The 18,236-nt window shown below is 41.6% G+C and overlaps 1 long non-coding RNA gene across 1 annotated transcript; it reads left to right on the top strand.

Annotated features, from left to right (window-relative positions):
* The first annotated feature begins 2,492 nt into the window (after nucleotides 1-2,492).
* On the top strand, nucleotides 2,493-17,864 carry LOC118500069. Its single transcript, XR_004902597.1, has 3 exons — nucleotides 2,493-2,565; nucleotides 12,596-12,605; nucleotides 17,853-17,864. It is a non-coding gene; the product is annotated as an uncharacterized LOC118500069 (long non-coding RNA).
* Nucleotides 17,865-18,236: the final 372 nt, after the last annotated feature.

The following is an 18,236-nucleotide window of genomic DNA, read 5'->3' on the forward strand; positions in this document are numbered from 1 at the left end:
GCTGGGATTCGGGACAGGAAACCTTTCATGTGGGTGAGAGGAGAACAGAGTGCTGCCCAGAGACATCAGGAGGCCAGTGCACACTGCAGGGTGCTGCCAGGGGCCCACTGGGGATCAGAAATGGACCACAAGGGTGGCGGCTGACAAGGGTGGCTAATGGTATAGTTTACCTGTAAGCACAAGCACTGCTATTATCACCCCCATCTCCCAGGTGAGAAAACTGAGCCTCAGGGATGTTAAGGAGCCAGTTTATCAAGTTTACCCAGCCACTGAGACAATTTAAACGGAAGAATTAGGTATCTCTCAAAGCTCATTTATCTTAGTTCATCATTTAAGTTCAAAGCTCTCTAGAAATAATAGATTTTACTTATCCTAAGGACATGTGGTTCAATTAATTGAAATTGTGACCCTTAGCGAAGACCAAATTTTATGGAATTCTCTATGATAAAAATTCTAGGCTGAATTCAAAACAGTAAATTTATTCCTTTATTACTACTATTATCCTATTTGATGTCACTCAGCTCATAAAGAAAAAAAAAACCCTTCAATGGCCTCCAAATTTAGCATTCATTTACTCTAGATCTGCATGCTTAAAATCCATAGAATGAAAGAAGCCTTATCAATTGTATTTTAATAAAAATATTGCTATCTGAAAAAACTGGATATTGAGAGAATTTTGATTTTTCTTGATTGAATTGGATAATATTTTCATCACAATTATAAGAAAAATTAATTGAACACCTATTAAGTACAGAGCATTGTTCCAGATTTTAGATGATTGCCTAATTTTGTTTTTCATGTCTGCTGAAAGCCAAGTTTAATTTGGAGCTATTTCTCAGGAAGGGGGAGCAGCTGAGACTGATTTACTTAAATACTTTAGAACATCTGAAAATTGTTTTTCTAATCCACCAGAGAATTATTAAATCCTTGTGGTTGTATACCACTCTTTTCAGCAGTGTTAGCTTTTCTCTCATGCTTGGACAATTGCTGTGGTCTCATAACTCGTTGCCAGCAAGAGCTACTTTTTCTTGCATACCACTAAATTAATCCTCATAAAAAGTCATCTTTATGACATCGTTCTCCTACTCGAAACTTTCAATGTTTCTTCACTTTCTTCCACATACACTCTTGCGCTGGCATCCAAGGCCTCCACCATCTGGGTGCTGTCTGCCAGTCAGCATATAGTGCCCATTGCTTCTTCATGCAAACCTTCTGAGCCTGGCACGCTCTGGCCCAGGGTGCCGCACCCTCCATCCACCACACGTTGTGCCCCTTCTGCCGTCCCATCAGCCTTGAATGTCTCTGCCCTTCCTTCCAGAACCCCTCCTGCACACTCCCCACATTTCCCTTGGAATCTTTCTTGATCGCCTTAGCTCTCTTTCTCTCTAAATTCAGTGATTGGGCAGTTACCACAGAATCGTGAAAAGTTAGAACTGGCAGGGCCATGAGTGGGCCATTTGTTATTCTTTCACAGAGCTTCTTCCAATCTTTCCTTAGTGCAGTTGTACTGAGCTGGGGATGGGGAGACCCCATTCTACCATTTTCCCAGTGGATGACCACCAGCCACACGAGGTCTCTCAGACTCAGTCACCCCATCTATAAAATGGAGCTACCTGGCCTACTTACAAGTGTGTTGCAAACATCAAATGTGATTGTGTATAAGAAAGTGATTCATAAATTCTAAAGTACTAAATGTTGTTGCTATTTATCAGGTGTCCCCACACACAGCACAGTCCTCCTGTCACCCCCACCCCCACCTACCCAGTGCCGGAGAGCACTATGTTCGGGTGGACCAGGCCAGGAGTTAGCAAATGACGATGTTCCGTAACTCAAGGGTCTATCTCCTTGCATTTAGGAGCATTAGATGGATTATGCATTTTATTCACTTTAGATGGCTTTTGGGCTGTAGAAATTTCTGCCATCTCTTTTTGCCATTGTGGAAATAGCAAGATTTCTGGGGATCATCAGGTTCTTCTCTTTTTTAAAGGTTGTGGGAAAATGCAAGCGCAAACACGTGTCCAAACACCACAATCACTTGTCTTTCTACAAAAGCCCGAAACAGCAAACTTCATTATTACTTATTTAAGGATTTCACCAACTTGATTCTGCTGTCATAGTTCCTATTTTGTCAATAAATGTAATTAACTACTTCATATGATTCATAATTTTAAAAAGTTTACACAGCTTCTTTCATTTTTGTCATCAAAATAATGTATTTGAGAGAAATTTGTAAAAACTACCAGCCTGGGGCCAAGGAACTAGGCGGCCCTTTCCCACGAGCATTCCCCGGTGCTGGTCAGGCCACGGCTGTGGCCCCATGTCCCCAAGTGGACTGCTGTGCCCTCGCCCTCAGCTGCCCTGCAGAGCAAGCGGTGGTCTGGGGTGGGGGCGAGGAGTGCAGGCTGGGGTGGGGGTGTTGGCAAAGATGCCCAGAAGGGTCTCTGCAGCTCGGCTCTGCCGGCCCTCTTTTTACAAATTTAGGCCCTGCTTGGAGCATGGGTGGCAGAGACCTCATGTGGCTTGGAGGGAATCTTTATTTCTCAAGGGGATAAAAATAAAATTGCAGTGAGAGAGGTTATGTGGTGTGTCTGAGTCACTTGAGAAGCATACCCTAAACTGTTAGCTCTTGGTTTACAACAGAAAGTGGTCAGAAAATCTTTGTTGCTGGCCAAAAAAAAAAAGAATATTCATTCCTTATCATTCAGTGGGAATGTGGTAACTTTTGGTTATTGATGTTTATGCTTCCAAGCAAATTTGCTCATGTAATTTCAATCACATTCCTTGAATATAAGTTTCTTCAGCGCCAGTTGTTCCAAGTGTCTAAATACCTGCACAGGTCTGGAAGCCACTAACCACTAATACATTTGCCTTTACTTGTGGAATGGCTAGGACAGACTTAAAAAGATGATCTCTCTCACAGAGGGGCATCCATTGGTCCTTCAAATGTCTCCATCTTTCAATGCCGAAACAAAAAATAATGACTTCCTTCTTTTGTGCACTATACACCAATGACATTAGCTAATTGCATATCTGCTATGAAATAATGTCCATTATTACATGGATAAGTACACATTAACTCCACTGGAAATGCTGGTAATTACACAGTATGTTACATTACTGCACCTGTGTTATCTTTTGATTGCCACATCACTAACTCATGAGACCCCTGTAAATCTGTTTTCCACCATCATTTCTTTTTTCTGGGCCTCTTTACATCACTTTATAGACTGTTAGGAAAACAATCAAATCATCCATTAAACTATGAAATTAAAACTATTTTTAAAAAGAGTATCTAAAGTGTGGTCCTAGTGCACATGTGTATTCGTCACTTCTCCTTTGCCATGCGCACACATAAACAGCTTTAGACCTGCATTACATTTTCTTTTTTGTGACATTAGCATTAGGTTCACTTTGTAGAGTGCTGCAGCAAGGTTTTAATTAGAATTTAAAAACTTGCCTCGTTCACAAATAGAATCACAGCTTCAAAGGGTCCAAGTTCACCCTGAAAATGTCGATCAAGTTTCCACAACACCAACACGCTTCACAAAGGGAAGTTCACATCTGTGGCTACACCTGGAGTCGACCCCAAGTCAGACTCAATCGGGTTACACCGAACTTCGCTCTCCTACAGTCGGTCCAGTGCCGACTGTTCCCTCTCCTTACAAGCCCCCTTTCAACTGCAGAGCAACTCCAGCCTGTGAGATGAAGTCCCATCAGGTTTTTCATCGTTACTGACAGGGCTACAAAGCAGATAACAGCTTGAAGCTGAAGCCAGTGCTTTTATTGGACTAACTAACGATATAAATAAAATGGTCCCTGACTGAGCTTCAGAGAATCACTGTGTCTTTATCAGGCCATAGAAAACAGATCCAGGAGGGCAATAAATACGGCACATAACAGAGTGGAATTAAATGATTGGGCCTGAATTAACACCCTGTTTCTCAGCCTCACTTAGTGTTGCACAGCCCCAATGAAACACTGCATTTCACAAATGCGCAAGGCCCATTTAATTTTTATTTCTAGCTAGTTCAGAAGATGGGATTACCTATAACCATTCCATTGTATGACTCTTGAAGTAACAACACTGATTCTGTCTAGATGAGTGTTAGGGAAACAGACTGTGCCATAAGAATCACAGCGTCTCTCCAGAACACTGCCTCTAAGAAGTCATGTTAACAAAAAGGACCAAATTCCTGTTCCTGCGACAGTGACAGGACTGCCCTCGATGGGGAAAAACATGACTTAATTAAATCAACCTGAGTACTTCCCATGGTTATTAACGACAGAACTCAGCAAGTGCTAATCCGAATTTATTTTCTTGAACATGACTAACCTCCTGAGTTCTAACTGCAAGGTGGGCTTTAACATTGCCTTGGAGGATAATACGTGGTGGCCCCACTCTCCACTGTACTGCATGTTGCACGTTAAGGTGAGTGAGTCCCACTTAAATTCTGTTGGAGAGAAGTTAATACTGTTCTACACTTTTCCATTTAAACAAGGGCTCTAGAACAAGAAATCTAAGGATGACGTTAGAAGAAGGCTTCATTGTACCAGTGACGTACTTAGATATTTCAAATGAAATATGCAGCCAGTTAAAACTGAGGCACAAAATCCACTCTGTATATCTGTGACTTGAAATGGTTTCTGAGACGGAGGTCTATTAATAAGGCAAGGTCTGTGAGAGTTGAGAGGTAATGGAGGTCGCAGTCTTGAGCACTTACTGGATGCTGAGTGCTGGGCTGTTTTGTCATTTAATCATCACAACATCCTATCAGTGGACATGACCATTCCCATTTTACTAATAAGGAACTCAAAGCTCACAGAGTAGGCTGAGATTCAAATCCAGTTCTAGCCAGTTCCACAGCTAGACCTTTCCATCAATGCTGTGGTGTCACCTGCTTAAGACTCCTTGTTTCATTGAAACTTTGACTTAGAATCTCCTAGAATAACTGAAGAAGCCAGATATTACCTAGAAGAGAGATGAGACTGATTCAATACAGTCCCAAAGGGTAGGAAAAAGAACCAAAGTGTTTTGGTTATGTATGAGAACATCCTTTATAAAGTCCCAGGAAATCCAGACATTTCATTAATTGAGAAGCTTTCCCCTGCCATGGAGGCGAACCTGCCTATCCCAGATGGTGTCCAAGTGTGAGCCGTTGTGTGAGTGGAGCCTACAGTCTGCCCTCTCCTGAAGGGGCACCATGAGCCCTGACAGAACAGAGGAGGAGGATTCTGTCACATTCTCAAGAATGCGGGGTCTGCCCATATCCAAGCTTCCCCTAACAGCTTAGTGTGGTGTATAGTTATGTACATGATAGTTCAGAAGGAACACCTATTCGTTCAAACCTTCTCCTGCTCAAGACTTTTGAACGACAAAATTTGCGTAATCCTAACACAAACTTATGCTTGAGTACCTTCAATGAAATGCACAATATCACACACGATTTTTTCCTAAAGTAATCTCAGCTGGCCTGGCCATCGAAGACTACACAGGGAGAAGTTACAATAATGAATTTTTTAAAAAAGATGATCACTAATAAGTTTACTGGTGATAGAAACACTTCATCTTAAGAGTGTTATGCTGTTGAATTATGACTGGGCACTCAATAGGCAGTAACGTGCCTAATTTCATGTCTTATGCAATATCCAATAAATTAATTAAAATACTTTTGGCAGTCAATTAATGTTATCTGGTAATAATTACATCTATTCCTTTATGTGGTAAATTCCTTGAAATGTTATGTTTTGAGAAAAGATTTTTATTTACCAAATAGGGATATTACTATGATTGAGTTTAATTAGACATATTAATTTTTTATTTTCTTGGCCAGAAGCTCTTAAGCAAAAGTCCAGATTACAATTGTCCACATGGGAGCCTCAGCTCTGGTGATTGTTCTTGGCTGTGGTTTTTAAGAGCAACAACAAGGCCCTGATATCCTGTGGCCTAGACTTAGGCACAATCCCAGGCATTCCTTTGACCTTTACTTTCCAGTATTAATTCAAGTGAAGTAAAATCTATCTCCACTGCGCCAACAAGAGCGAAACTTGAACTCGTGTCCTTGTCTACCTGACTGCACAGCAAACCATGGCTTCAGATAGCTTGTTTGGTATAAAAGACCAACCAGAGCACTTTCCCACTGATTTGCCTATTTAAGTGGTCGTTTCTGCATTTTGAAGACACAGCTTCAGTTTTAAACATCAGCACAAAAATGAAGAAAACTGGGGACAGGATAATAGACTATTAGAAGTTTTTATTTTCAACTGGTATGGGGCAGCATGTAATGTAATCACAAAGAATGTTTGCTTCAAAACTATGAAGTATCTGCATTAGTGAGTGAATGGCTAGCTGTCATAGAGAGAAACATCGATGTGGGAGTGACAGGGAAACATCAATCAATTGCCTCTTGTGTGCACCCCAACTGGGCACCAAAACTGCAACCCAGGCAGGTGCCCTGACCGGGAATTGAACCAGCGGCCTTTTGCTTTGTGGGATGATGCCCAACCAGCTGAGCCACACCAGTCAGGGCAGAGTCCCCATTTTTAAGCTAAATAACTTTTTTTGTAACTTAGTTTCTTAATATAATTGTGGAAATCCAAGGACATAAAATTATGAATTGTACTCTTTAAAAAGTGGCATGCAAGTACAAGGTATTGATATTAATAATTCTCAATAAAGAATGGCCAGGAATTTTTAAAATTTTCAATTACAGTTGACATAAAGTATTGTATTAGTTCCAGATGTACAACACAGCAACTCGACATTTATATAACTTATGAAGTGATTACCCCGATCAGCCCAGTACTTTCTATCCCCATGACTATTTTTTTAACTGGCAATTTGTACTTCTTAATCCCTTAAACGTTTTCATCAGTCCCCCACCAAGTCCCTGTGCTCCCAGTTCCTGCAACCATCAGTTTGTTCTCTGTATCTCTGAGTTTGTTTCTGCTTCCTTTGCTTGTTTATTTTGTTTTTAGATTCCACCTATAAGTGGAATGATACGGTATCTGTCTTTCTCTGTCTGGCATTTCACTTAGCATAATACCAATCCATGTCACAAATGGCAAGCTTTCTTTCTTTTTATGACTGAGTAATATTCCATTGTGTACCCTATCATCTTTATCCATTTGAAGACTAACCAGGATTTTAAGTTTTGATCCTTACTGTGTCACTTTTTATTACTCATTGATAAAAACCCTCCTCCTCTGGAACCCTCATGCACTGTTGTTGGAAATGCAGACTGCTGCAGCCACTGTGGAAGACAGTATGGACACTCCTCAAAACATTAAAACTGGACCTGCCTCATGACCCAGGGAGTCCACTTCTGGGGATTTATCTGAAGAAACCAGAACACTAATTCAAAAGAATACATGTGTCCCTGTGTTTACTGTGGCATTGTTTGCAATAGCCAAGTATGGAAGCACCCAAATGCCCATTAATAGACGAGTAGATAAAGAAGCTGTGCTACATATACACAATGGAATATTATTTGGCTATAAAAAAAGAATGAAATCTTATCATTTGTGACAGCATGGATGACCCTGGAGGGTATTATGCTCAGTGAAATAAATCAGTCAGAGAAAGACAAGTACCATACAGTCTCACCTATATGTGAAATCTAAAGAACAAAACAAATGAACAAAACTGAAACACTCTCGTAGACACAAAGAGAGAACTGGTGGTTGCCAGAGGGGATGGAGGGCTGGGGCACGGGGTGAGAGGGGTGGAAGTACTAAGGAGCACAAATCAGTAGTTACAGAGCAGTCACAGGGCAGTAAGCACAGCACAGGAAATATAGTCAATAATACTGTGATAACCATGTATGGTGACAGTTGGGGCACCAGAAACATTGAGAACATTATGTAAAGTACATGGCTGTCTAGCCACTGAGCTGGATACCCAAAACCAATACATATTAAAAATGTACTTCAGATTTGGTAAACTCGGGCCTCCTTCGCACCAGTTCATTACTGATCAAGTCAAGTTTAAAGCCACAATGCCGAACTCAAAGCCGCCTCTGGAGCTGTGCTGCCCAGTCACCTTGGTGTCTTAGACTCCCATCTTTGTGGTCTAAACCCTATCAGCTTACTTTAACGACATGTTTTTCTTTTGACCGGGATTTTGCAGAACTAAAATTATCGGGAAATTATTTTGCAAGAACACCTACTTTCCTGATTGGACATTAGCGAAGCTGTCTTCCCAGGCGAACATGCAAACCCAAAGCACCTTAGGCGAGTCTCAGCTTTATCCCACGGAATTTATCGTGATGTGAAACCTTACTGTTCACCTACGGTACTTATTTACCTGTTTATCATCCATCTCTGGCCTATGATCTGTCTGTTCCAGAAGAGAAGGAACAGTGCTTGTCTTTTTCACCCCTGTCCCCTGGGCCCGAAATCCTTCATGGAACACAGTAGAAGCCAAATAAATTGTTGAATGACTGGCTGCAAATAGAAAAGGTCATGTTTGATATCACTGAAGCATTTAGGTCTGACCACCGGTTTTTCCTTTCTCCATGAGGACTTAACATGTTCTTAATCTCTCACAATAAAAATTTCACCAGTTAGGTCCTTAATAATATTAATTTCTTACTCCTATCGCTGTGTTTTTCAGGGCCTGAGGCTGGGCCAAACATGACTGAGGTTTCTAAAAGATATCCTTTTAATATAATTTTAAAATATACTCACTAGGGGAAGGCTCATAAAATTCAGCTTCAGCCACAATCTGGTCTACAGGCTGCCAAGTGCTGCATAAATAAATCATCAAGTCATTCTGGCATCCTGTGGGCCAGAAGGAGTATCTTCCTCAGTAGATTTAAAGAGACATGGTTCTGAAAGAAACAGGAGCAAAGTGAGTGATTAAACATGTACTCCCTTATTCTTCTGGAGTTTAGACAGATTTCTTGAAGTGGGAATTGCCCATTTTTACCAAAGGCATATTCCTTTTTTTTTTCCTCCTTGCTTGGAAGCTACTGTGGTGTTAAAAGAATCCATTTCAATATCCACAATGAATGCCCCCGCCCACTTTGCAACTATTGGTACACAAGAAAAAGAAAACTACAGCAAGGCAGTCAGAAGAGCAGGTTACAAGGACCATGTGTGTATAGCGCGGATTCAGGGAAGTCAGAAGCCAAGCTTAGGCAGGGCCGAAGAAATCCCTGCGGAGGGTGGTCTGTGTGATGCAGGAGTGTCGAGGGCCTGCCTTCCTAATGAGATTCTACATCAGTGGCCCGGGATGGTGGGTGTCCAGACTAGAGCTCACCTGTGCATCTCTCTCTCTCTCTCTCTCTCTCTCTCTCTCTCTCACACACACACACACACACACACACACACACACAAGTGCGCACACACTGTGATACTCTGCTCCTGGTCACATCTCTCCAGCTAATCCAATCCAGGCTGCTCAACTGCCTGATGGCCTTCAGAAACTTGCTGGAATGAAGAAAACTGAATAAAAACAATGTGAGGTATCTATTTCCTGTGGATTCAGAGGCCAGGCCAGGAGTCTGAATCCTTCCTCTGACCTCAAAAAAAAAGAAAAGAAAAGGCAAAAGCAGCTCCGAGATTTACAGAAAGCTCTTTTTAAAAGCTGTTCATGAAAAGAGACTGGGTGGTAGCCAATGAGGGCCAGTGGTGGCAAACATTGCATACGCTTTATCAGAAAAATTGTTAAAATATAGTGCCATTGATATAAGAAAGTATAAAACCCAACTCGTTCAGAGGAACGCCATGAGATTTGAGGTATGAAGTACCTGTGGGAACACACACTCAGACAGAAATATCAGCCGGGCCCACTAGTACCCTGTGTTTGAACATGCAGACACACGCGCACACTCACACATGCGCGCACACACACACACACACACAGCAATCCCCTTCTTGACCAGTATCCTTTTTTGCTGCCTCATCTTACATGGAACCAGAACCAAAAATGAAAAATTGCATACAGTTCCTTTTGTATTTGTTGCTACTAAAACCAGGCCAGCTTGATTTTTATTATTAGAAAGACATTTTTTTCATTCTTTATTATTATTATTTTTATTTTTAATTTTTATTTATTGATTTCAGAGGAAAGGAAGGGAGAGAGAGAGAAACATTGATTTGTTGTTTATGCAGTCTTTGGTTGCTTCATGTATGTGCCCTGACCACAGACTGAACCCACAACCTTGCTGTGTCAGGACTATATGCTCCAACCAACCGAGCTACCTGGCCAAGGCTAAGACATTTCTTATCTGACTACTGTCTGTAGTCTTAGTAGCTGTTAGGCCCCTCTTGGGCTAACCAGTTGGTAGCTCCCAAAAAGAAGCCATTAGCTTCTTACATTACTCAGGGCATCAGCACATTGCAGGTACCAGATCCTCTCATGTTGATTCATCTTTAATTTAATCTCTAGATTTTTCAGCTCCAGCTGTCAGCTGGTCTCCACTTAATAACACATTTTTATCTGTTGTTGCTTTGGTGGTGCTTTGTTTTTTAACAACTCAATAACCAATATAATGATGACAGAACTGACAACTTCTGCATTAATGGATTTCCTTCCCCCATCTAGGCTCCAAGCTGCCAAAAGCTAGAAAGGATGAAATAGATTCCAGGCAGTTACAGGTTAAGGATCATTTGCATAAATTAGCAAGTTTTGCAAATGAATTCATCTAGTGAGAAGTAAGACACGGGACACTGCATTTTAATAATTGACATTCCACATGAAATGCAATGTTCTTGAGGAGGAAATTGAGCTCCAGGTTGCTATTAGAACCAGCGGAGCAGCACGAGTGGAAAGAAATGCCATCCCCCATTACGTGAGTTACCGCTCCTGCATAACAACTACTGCAGCCTGATGGACTTCTTTTAATGAAAGTACTGGTGCTCGCTCACTGAGAGTGAGAACCGAGAGGAGTCAACACATCGGGCAGGCGGCATTGAACAGGAAATGAAAATAAGGAGTTCTTCAGGATGCAGCCAGTAACTCGTTACATTTTCCTTTTCCATTTGATTTGGCGGCAGGTCCCCCCACTCTCTTCCTTTTCAGTTTTATAAAACACCTAGGACATTATTTTAAATATACAGTGTGAGTAAAAATGTTTAATTACCCAATTTGGAGGTTGTCTCTGAAAACGTTAGTTAAATTACAAATAAAGATTAAGTGGGCCATTTTGCTGCCTCCTCCTGGCCCGATTTGTTTGAGCCCACGCCACATTGCAAATATTGGTGAGGTTGCCAAATTAATGCCTTTCCTAAAGTGTTAGCCAGTCAGTCAAAGTCAGGGTATCCAGAATGTTGAAAGTACAAACTGCTTGCATGCCGTCCAAGAGCTGGAAACAAGTCCACCTGAAATAGTGTTTCCTGGCATAATGTATAATTAACATAAAATGAATTAAATCACTCATTCGATAGACTTTGTTCCAAGTTCATGTAGAGTAAGTGTGTCATATCAATTAATTCTCAATGAACTGCAGCAGCCAATAAAATTTCTCCCAGACACTGGTAATAACCTAAGATATTGATGGAAGAGGTATCACCATTAATATGAGTGCAAGCCTCAGCTCATGTACAAGGGACAAGCAGCTACAGTTCTTCCCTGGAATGGAAACACGAGGACCGCTAGCTGCCTGTTGTTCTTTTCAATCTGTTAAGCTTTCTGTGTGCTCTCACTTTGCACACTGATAGCCTTTTAATTTTGCCTACACAGACAAATTTCCCTTGTGGAGCTGTCTGTTTTCAGAGGATGTCTAATCTGAAAAAGTTAATACATATGAACAAATTAAACAGACTCAAATAGAAAGGATGGATTATATTGCCCATGTAATTGAGACATTTCAGTAGCTTTTCTACATGTTCACAACCTCAAATAACTGATATATTAAAAACCTAATGCAAACACATCTTTGGCCTGCAGGATTCAAACAGGCATCTTAACTAATATTTTGAGAGAGTCTTTCTTTCTTTTTAACTGAACTAACCAGCTGACTTTGGTACTATGCAGACAAACTCTCAGAGCCCTACATTTCTTTGTTGATACTGTATGATTATATAGCAAAGGAACCAACAGGCCAATTTGTCACTTCCGAGCTTGTGTTACACAGTACTCCACGGATTCATTTAGCTTTTCCTAAACAATAACACCTGTTCACCAGAAATGTCTATTATTTTATACCCATTTTTCTTTCACTTAGAGAATGCTCGTTGGCCCTGGGGTTAAACGTGTCTGACAGTCCGAGAGGATGATCTTATGTCTGCCTTTGCATGCTATGGCAGCATCGCCCGAAGGAATCCTGGCAAGCCCCTTGGTTTGGGTAATGAGTCGCCGTGGCTCTTCTCCCAATAAAGGGTGTGTTCAGACTATGCTTATTTATAGACCAATAAAGGAAAATTTTCCACTGTTCTTTTCAGCAGGCTGGGGATAAATAGCTCTTCCGTTTCTCACATTTAATGTTCACAGACACAAAAACAACCACTCGGCCTATTAAGCCAACATTTGTATTTTTTTCCTGTGAAGGAGAGAAATCTTTGAATGTCAAACAATGGAGGATTCAGATATAATCCTTCCCATTTTAGAACTGTTTTATTGCAACCTGTTTTCCTTTACAAAGAGGCACTCTAGGCTTAATTTGGTTACTGGATGAAACATAGACTCCTTCCTCAGGCTCTGACAATTTTCTCCGCACCCCCTGAGCTTAGATGCTCCGCAGAGTGAAATCTCCTTCCTGAAGGCAGTGCAGCCGGAGCGCCAAATGCCCTCTGCCAAGGCAGCTACAGCTGGGTCGAGCTGCTCTTCATGACTCTGTGTGCGGCAAACGCTTTCTATTTTCACATTCTAGAGCAAAGAACAGCATAAATTATCCCTGATTCTTGATTCTGTGATGAAGTAGCCATCTGGTCTGATAGTACGATGACAATGATATAGGAGGGAACACTCTGTGCTTGGTCTACTGCACAGAAGAGGACAATAGGACATATTTTAAAATGTCAGGATCCATCAGAACCATATTCAGGAAAGTTTGCATTTATGAAAATAGATTGTATTGGAGATACATCATGAAGCAAATCTAATCATGGCTGCCGGGCAGCTGAATTAAATTAAGAGTAAATCGGAATGTTTCCAATTAAAATCATGTTATTCCTTCTTTTCTTGCCCTGTTTTCCATGTCTATGAAAAGATGCTTTATTAAACTTCTTTCGGGAGGTTGTGTCACAAAGCTGTTGACCCGCCTGCTCCTCTCCTTTGACATGTATATGTGAAGCTCTTCCACTACAGCTATATGATGAATTTTGCTATTTCCAGTCAGTTATTAATGCAAATTATTTTCACCACCAAACCTGTGTTTATCAGCAGATAAGAGGTATGCACCATTGGCATGAGGACTACTGAGATAAGCATGTGAGCATAGGTGTATTGATAGAGTCATAAGAGGTTTATTTTTCTAATTGTCTCCCATTTAATATACTTTTTCATCCATTTATTCATTTAACAAACATTGACTGAGTACTTTTCATGTACCCAGCTGAGTTATGTGTCTTATTGAAATTTGGGGCAGAACAATAACCTATGTTGAGAGTCCTAACTTGATGGGCATTGTTAACTTAAGTAGGAGCGATCGCCTCTGAATGTCCAGAGGCAGTGTCTGCATCGTTGCTATAGGAAGCCAGTCAGATGTCCATCAGCACTGTAAGGCCTTAGTCTGGGACAGATGAGAAGGTGTCTGAAGCTAGGGAGAATGCCTGCTCACCGGCTGGGTGTTGTGGGGGCTAAAGCCAGCTTGCAGAGGCCCCTGTTGGGACAGAGTCCAGGGGATCTCGCAGGAAACTCAGCTATGATTCCAGCAGTCAGAACCAAGAAGCCGAACCCAAAGGGCAGAACACAGCATCAAAATCTGAGTAGTAATGAGTGGCTCCAACTCTTGGTGGAGGACAACTTTAAATAAAAATTCAGCCTTTATTTTCTCAATGTCTTCCAGATAGATGACACTACCAGGAGACCTCACTAGGTACTCTTTCTGTGTGGGATCAAGATACTGGGAAATAGTCATTACTTTTATTTCTGAAGGAGTAAGAGATTGAGATGGTCAAAGAACGATTATCGAGTATCTGCTCTCTGCCACGCGTTACTCAAATCCACCGTGCCCACAACTGTCCCATTATCTTCTTCATGATCAGCCTGCTTCTGCTCTCTCCAGCATCGTCAGCTCCCAGTTTCCCAAGCCTCAAAGTTGGAAGTCATCATGATTCACTACAACTCTCTCACCTGCCTCAATAGCTCACCAAGTCTCATAGAGTTTATCATTAAATATTTGATCTCTGTCCTCACCACTAACATGATTTCTCAAGTCATCAATAGACTACAGCAGCTTCTCAATTGATGTTTTAAAGATGACAGCTTATTCGCATATTTTCCTGATGTGAATCCCACAACGACGATGTTGATTCTGCAGGTGCATCCACAGCCAGGCTACTATTCACTTCCCTGACCTTATCCGACACTCCCCTCACCATCCCTGGTGTATCTGTCAGACACTACAGCCACGCTCAGCCATTTGCACCCTGCCTTTGTCTCCCAGAGTATAGCCTTCCACTGGGGTTTCTCACTTCCTTTACTTCAGTCGCCATATAAATTAACATTTTCTGCTTCCTCTTTAAAAGCTGGTCCAAAGATAAACCAAGACCTTGGTTTTCCCAAGATTCTGAGACTGACTTCAAGTACTAAGGTAGTCAGGTCCCTCATCCTATTCAGTGCCCCCTATACCCAATGCACTCCTATGTTCTTATTCTAAAGGATATTCTTCTTCTATTAGGATATTCTTATTCTAATAGCCCCTGCCTACGGGCCTTACTCCCCAGCCTTTAGTTTGCGTATTGTTGTCCTTCCTCCCAACACACAGGAGATAGTCTCTTGATAGTGTCACCAGCTTTGAGAAGAGCATTCTCACTCTGCTGTCTCCCTGAGCAATGCCTCTCAACCCTGGATTCCGAAGTTATCTTCTTCCTCAGAAGATTGCTAGAATTCTGATGACTGGCACTATGAAATATCCTCTTATTCAAGTGAAACCCTACTTCCTGCCCATATGGGGAATGTCTTTGACTCTTATCACCCAAGCAATAAAACAACACCTTTACCAAAAAATGATCTTAACTGTACACAAGGATCACTTATAAAAAAATAAGGGAGAGGGAGATATTTTATGAAGCAAAGCTCTAGTCTGTTTTTATATGTAGGTTTATAAGCATGGATGTTATATATTTATTCATATATGTCCCATTAATCCAAACCTTATTTAAAAATAGTGACATTGATAGAATCTGCATTTTTACAGAACCAGATACAACAAATTTGCATATTTCCTCAGAATGCCGAATGAGAGGCATGTGCTGTTTACTGAGTATCCACGTGCTCCCAGGAGATTAGATCTAGGCAATGGTCCATGAACAAGACCACTCCTGGGCTGGAGCATTCAGAGTCAGTGTGCAGCTCTCTGGCTCTCTTCTCTCCTGCCATGAGACGAAGGATGGTATGTATTGAGCTGGAGAAACTATAAGATGCAAATCGTCTGGATCTTTGTGTCACAGCATGGAGGGTGGCTACCCTGGAGAGTTAGCTGACTCACATTGGAGCTTAGCATGAATACAAAATAAACCTTTATTATGTTAAGTAACCGGAACTCCAGCATTGTATTTTCACCACATCAGAGCCCATGCTATCCTGACACATACATTTCATTATCTCAGCTTCTCACATGCACAGAATATGGAAGGATATTTTAAAACTGATTGAGGTTTTGATATAGGGAATCATAACAATTATTGTCAGTTTTTATAAAGAGTCTGTTCATCTTATCTGAATACATTGAAGACATGGAGGGCACTGATAACTAGCCCGAGAGCATCTGATGCTGGCAGATTACTTGAGTCGATGTGAACTTTTAATACCGAAACTCTGGAGAGGTTAAGAAGCTGGACTCATACCAAAAATGCATTCATTGCAGCAAATCATTTTGAAGACTCAATACAAGCTTTAAATATAGGTTATGGAAAATGAAACCTTTTATATATAAATTTGATTTAAGCCCAGCAGTTCCGAGATGATTTAAAGCACAATTTGTCTGATGGAACTGCTGGAAGCACAGATCTATTCAGTTCTGGAAAATGGATTCCGCATTAAAGGTGCTGTTTTCTTTTCTATGGTGGATGTACAATCCATACTCAGCCACTCACCATCAAATTCTTAGTCTTTGGAAAGACGTTGAACTTGGACTTTTTCTCCTATTGCCCACTTACTATTGGTTATGGTTTACTGGCTTCCTCCAATCAGCCTTAAAACATGTGACCGACAGGACACAATGTTTCTTGGTTCTTCTTTTTCTTTAAACCAGGATAAACTCCTAAGAGTTTTTTTTTAAATTATGTAGTTCTTGTGCAAATAATTGGGGAGATAGAATAAACATGGGATGGGAAATAAAGAGTGATGGCATCTGAAAATCTGAGCTAAGAATTGTTACAATTAAACATTAAATTTGGCTTTGAGTTTCCTAGCAGCCAAGGCAAAAAGGCAATCTGGGGAGTTTCATAGTTTTGTTTCAATTTTGACAGAAAATGTTAGCAGGAAGGTTTATTAGTTTACTATTTAGGCCACTAGAAATTGTTTCAATGGTCTGGTTCTGAGCAGCACTGCATCCTGCCTAGCCAAAGGAGTGGGCTACTAGATGTATCTTCATGAAACTAAATTAGTTTACCAGTTGAATGAAATTATTTTATCCTATAAATTCTTTTTGAATGTTGAAGTGAGGAAATTATATCTGGAAAGTAGAGAAACTGAATTAGCAGGATAGAAACCCACAATTCACATGAGATATTTACAGAGGTTTCCCCCTGGAGTCTTTCCCACGTAAGTCAATCAGTCTTTTGCATTAGTATGGGTAGTGGTTAGCAGGGTTCACCTAGCTGGGGTTCTGGGGGTGTTCAATGATTGTGCAACAATCACGGTTGTACTGGGGAAAATAGCTCACTCGTGCTAAAGAAAACATCCCCTTATGTGGGTGATTAAATCCAGAAGTCGTTACCAACCGAGTTGTCCTGCAGCAATCTCTTCCAGCATGTTTTTCACAGAGAGTCGTTGCAAAGAGAACACATTTCTTTGTGGAATCTTCTGTGGCCATCTTATTCTTCCGGCTTTGTTCTTTTGTGGGCTTCATGGTAATGTTTGCAAATCCAAGAGGAGGTGCTTCGTTACCCAGGTGCCACACCCAGAGCCAGCAGAGTCTGCAGACCTGTGCTGCACAGCGATGCCTCGGTCAGTGATGGACCACCTACACTGCAGTGGTGTATACCATGCATCACAGATGGGCTGTAGACTATACCATCTAGGTGTGTACATGCGCATTCTATGGTGTTCGCATAAGGAATCGTCTGACAAGGTATTTCTCAGAACATATCCCCATCATTAAGCAGTCATGACTGTATTTTATTTCCATGATTCCTTGTATGTGATTAATGTGGTGCTGGGTTCCCCTAAGAGGGTCCCCTGAGAAGTGTCGTCTTTGCTGTATCCTAAACTAGAGGTCTCTGTGTCACTATTGCTACTGCAGTTTGCTGCCACTGCAGAACACCCTCAGCTCTGACCTGCCAGCGCACCCACAGCCTCTGAAGCCCAGGAAGTCAGTCAGTCTGAGAGCTTGGGTTTGAGGCCGGTGCTCATTTTGTCCGCACCCCACTGGACTGCTGGCAGTGACATGCTAACGAGCAGTATAGTTCTTGGTCCATGGCTTAGATACCCTTTCTGAGTAGACTTGCTGTGTGAGTCTCTGTGACTAACTCCTTGCTCAGTTCCTCCAAGAAGGGGGATCCATGCAGGAAAAGGCCTGGGACAGTTACTGTGATATTCCCCTTTGGATGTGTCTCTTTCTGGAGCTCTCCTGGAGCAGAATGGTGGAGTAGAGTCCATACGGTATGTAGGTAAGTCTTAGGTGAAGTTCTCCAGGAAAAGAATCTGAGACAGCCATTTACATGGAGAGGCTCAGTGGTGAGATCTCTAAAGGGCAACACCTGTAAGGGAGTGAAAGCAGGCGATCTGGGCAGAGGATGAGTGGAACTGGGCTAAGGTTGCAATAGGAGTCTCAGATGATCCTACGGGGAGGTCTGGAGCCGAATGGCCTTTCATAAATGCCCCCAAATTGGAGCAAGAGTGCTGGGCTTTGTACCCACTTGTAGTCCAGGCATTAGGTGTGGGCTGTCCCTGAGGAAGGCAGATAACC

The sequence above is a fragment of the Phyllostomus discolor genome, chromosome 4 (genome assembly GCF_004126475.2).
Source record: "Phyllostomus discolor isolate MPI-MPIP mPhyDis1 chromosome 4, mPhyDis1.pri.v3, whole genome shotgun sequence".
Taxonomy (NCBI): domain Eukaryota; kingdom Metazoa; phylum Chordata; class Mammalia; order Chiroptera; family Phyllostomidae; genus Phyllostomus; species Phyllostomus discolor.